Source organism: Dipodomys merriami, unplaced genomic scaffold, assembly GCF_024711535.1.
Source record: "Dipodomys merriami isolate MVZ:Mamm:240054 unplaced genomic scaffold, mDipMer1.0.p SCAF_192, whole genome shotgun sequence".
Taxonomy (NCBI): Eukaryota; Metazoa; Chordata; class Mammalia; order Rodentia; family Heteromyidae; genus Dipodomys; species Dipodomys merriami.
Window position 1 is genome coordinate 1,163,239 of NW_027203293.1, and position 4,052 is coordinate 1,167,290.

Below are 4,052 nucleotides of genomic sequence, written 5' to 3' on the forward strand. Positions count from 1 at the left end.
CGTTTGTGCTTGGGGGGGGGGAGGGGAAGGGGAGTGGGGGCAAGGCCGCGGATGGGACTTCACTGTCGGGGACCACCCAGGCCACGCAGAGGCTGGGGTGCCCGCGCTTCAAGCCCCAGAGCCTCAAAAGTCAAGTACAACTTGCTCTGAGCTGGATCTTCCGCCTAAAGAATCATCCCTTCAGGTGGCTGGGAAAGGGTCCCTTGCCAGGGAGCTCCCCTTTGGGACCTTTCTAAGATGTGAAAATCGAGTAGCCTATCACCGGGACAAATGAAAGGTCGGGGGTCCCGGGGATGGAGCTGAGTCAGACTTTCTTGCCTTGTCACTGAGGGACTTTCACGAAAAGATGGCCCACCCATCCACCTGAGCTGAACATAGAGACTGGATGAAGAGGTCTTGAACCAGCAGCCCAGATAGGGTTTGATAGTCACTGCTCCAAGTTAAAACCTTGGTTCCTCACCTGTGTTAGTAACTTGGACCTACCTCTGGTCCCCCTTTCCCCAGGCATCTTAGTTGTAACCTCTCAGATGAGCTGATAATTTCTTGACTGTGGAAGACTAAAGATAAGAGTTTGAGTTTCTCCCTATACATGAGTATTAGGACTCAACAGTCTTCTCTAGACTGGAGAAGGGTAGAGATTCAACAACTCTACTCCACTGTTGAATACACTCAAGTTAGCTCTTCAGATTCTAAGGAGGAGGAGAAGGGAAGCATCCAAGTAGATTTGGAGCTTTGGAGAGGGATGATCAAGGCAAGCTTCAGGCAAGCACTTCCACCATGTGGGGAAGAAGAGCTGCGGCCACAGAGAAGCATTGGCAGGTGCAGCTCAGGGCCTCCTCTTGCAGACATCCAAGGCTGTGTTTCTGCAGGGTCTGGTGTAGGCAGAATTCCCTGAGTGAGTGGTAACTTGGGAAGTATCCTGCTCTTTTGAGGCCATTCTATAAATGAATTCCCTCCCCCACATGCATCTTTCAACAGGGGCTGTTTGGAGCTGCCTGGTATCCAGAAGGTGGAATGAATTATTTGGGACTCTTAAAATAATTAATTCATTTTTTTTCTTTCTCCTCTAGAGGCCAATTCAGCTGAAATGAGCCTTCACTGGCTCATTTTTGATCAGTACCACCAACATGGCCACCATTATTACAAGATTACACACTAAATCAGCCATATTCTACTCCTATACTTTTAAGAGCCACTAGTTTTTCTGAGAAATGGGCACGTAAAAGGTGCCTCTCCTTGACTTTCCCACCCAGACAAAGGAAAGAGAGGCAGACAGATGCTAGGTCCCAGGGACCATTCAAAGACTGGACAAAGATGATTTTCTCCTTAGGACTTCATTTAGAAGTGTTCTTAGCTGAAACAAGCTAAATTCTAACTTCAGGAAGACAGCCTTGTTGGGGAAAATTATTAATTGACCTTTGACTTTTGTTCATTTCTGGACAATTTTATTCCTTTCACTTTATAGCTTTTAATTCATTTGTTTTAATTATATGTAGACTGAATGCTTACAACATCCAAATTAAAATAAAAAGTGAAAAGTAAAGGTCTTCCCTGCCCTCCCCCAGTCAAAAAAAAGCCACACAATTTTTAGGTGGGCTTTTAGTATTTTCTATGAATATATGAACATGGTGTCACAAGCCCAAGCAAGGCTGGAGAATTATGAAGTTAGCCTGTGTTACACAGACTCTCTCAAAATGACAATAGCATATGCATGTGTACTTGCATATGTATATGTATATCTTTATGTGTCTGGGCAAATATATGGGAAAGTATAATGTATATGTGTACTATTGTAAAATGTACTTGGTCCTAATTAGATTTCCTGACAAAACTCCTAAAATCCTTGGAGTCTCTGGAGTGCTAAGAATGTCTCTTGCATGCTATTGAGTGAATTGGTGGCTCAGATACCCCTAGTAGCTTTGAGATGAAGGCTGATCTCCAGAGAGACCAAGGCATGATTAGAGGTTTGGAATTTTAAACCCCACCCCCAATCTCTTGGGAAGAGAGAGGGGCTGAGGTTGAGTTAATGACCCAATGACCAATGATGCAATCAATCACACCCTTGTAAGGAAGCCTTTTTAAAAGTCCAAAAGGGCTGGGTTCCATGAGCTGATGGATGTCTAAACACAAGGAGTTCCCTGCAGAGGCTGGAAGGTCTGTACTGCCCTACTATGCACCTTTTCCCTGTGGCTGCAACCCCTGTAAAATCCTTTAAAATAATAGGTTAGAATCAAGTATTTCCTCCAATTCTCTGACTTATTTTCAGACTCTAGGTCACAGGACCCTTAATTTCCTGCCAGTCAATCAGAGAAGACAACTACCACTTGTAATTGACAGTTGAGGGATCTGATGCTAAATCCAGGTTGACACCAGAACTGAAATAAATTAGAGGACACACAGCCGGTAGAATTGCTCAGCATGTGGGGGAGAAAACTCCTTCACATCTGATGTCACAAGGTTGTGCTGGTTGTGTGAGAACAGGAAAAAATCCTTTTCTTTCCATGTACAGTCAAGTGAGAATTCTGGAAATAAAATTTCAATTTCTTATCTCCTTTGGCGGAGCTTCTGGTGATGGTTTGGGGATGAGAAGACTGCATGGTGTAACCTTTATTTCACCCACTTGTACACCTGCCGGTATACAAGCTCATTTGAAGCTCCCTTTTGAAGATCTCAGTGTTGGCCAGGAAGACCCTACCCTTTGGCCACCTTTAAAGATCTTTTCCTTCCTTTCCTTAGCCTCTAGCTTTCCTTAAGTTAGAGAATCTGCTGGCGCATCCCAAAGAACCTTTCACAGGATGGTGGGCCCAAGTCTGGTGATAGGGCCTTGGAGATCTCTAGTAAATCGAAACTGGGCTTAGAAGGAACCATACCTGGAGTTGCCTTGCATGTGAGTTAGGAGAACAGAGGGAGAGGAATAGAAACTTGATCAAGGGTTGAGAATTCCCCTGAGCTAATCTGTGCGGGCAGCAGGGATTTTGTAACATTCCAGAAGCATGCAGTGTTCAACCATACAACCTCTAAGTGCACTGTTAGGAAAGTGATTAAAATTTAGGGTGGTAGTTTCTTCAGCCTTTAGAACAAGAATCACTAACAAGCATACACACTTGGATTGAATTTGTGTATAGAGACTGGATTTTATTCATTTTTAAAATCAATGATGCATTAGCTAAGCATACATATGCTAAGTTAGATCAGTGATCTAGCAGATAACCTACTGTTTTTCTGCAGCTGTAAAGCAGATCGATTCTTCTCCCATAGGTAAAAAAATATCAGCAACCAAGAACTCTGATGCACATAAAAACAAAAATCCAGAATGTTCTGTGTGGTTATATCCCTTTCTGAATCTGGTAACCCTGTCATGTTACTTGAAGCTTTTAGACATTATCAGTAATGGCTTCTAGTCAACCTTTTATTTTACCAATATATAGGCCTTGGAGACAGGTGCTCTGGGGCCAATTCTTAATTATAGTTAGGAGTGGTTGGCAGGCACACCCTATATAAATAAAATCAGCAGATCCGGGACATTTCAAGTACATTCAATGTTTTTCTCATCCAAACCATATCCTTGCTAAAGAAGAGGAAAAATTGGCAACTCTCAAATCTTTTTTTTTTTTTTTTGTACATACTAACTTACATGATTGTGGATATCTTCATGATGGTGTCTCAGTAGTGGAAAGAGACAAATAAGAAGAAAGCTGACAGCCAACATTATCTGCTACATGCAGTGTAATCTAGCTCAATTCAGTAGATTATGGTTTTATGGCAGCATGCTATGTTGTAATTGAAAAGAAACTTAGACAGCCATTCATTCATGTTTACTTAGTGTCTGTTGTATGCTAGATATGGTTTTAGGTTCTGAAAAAATTCAATGACCAGTAGAAGAATTATTATTTTGGGAAACTGTCAAATTTTGTAGAAAGGACAAAGACATATATATTGTAGGACTGTCCTAGTTTCATAAATGAGCAAAAGTCTCAGAATTGCAAACAGAATTGTAGCAGAGCTGAGAGCAGAATTAATGCTTCTTGACTTCTTCTTTCTGTCAAAAGAAA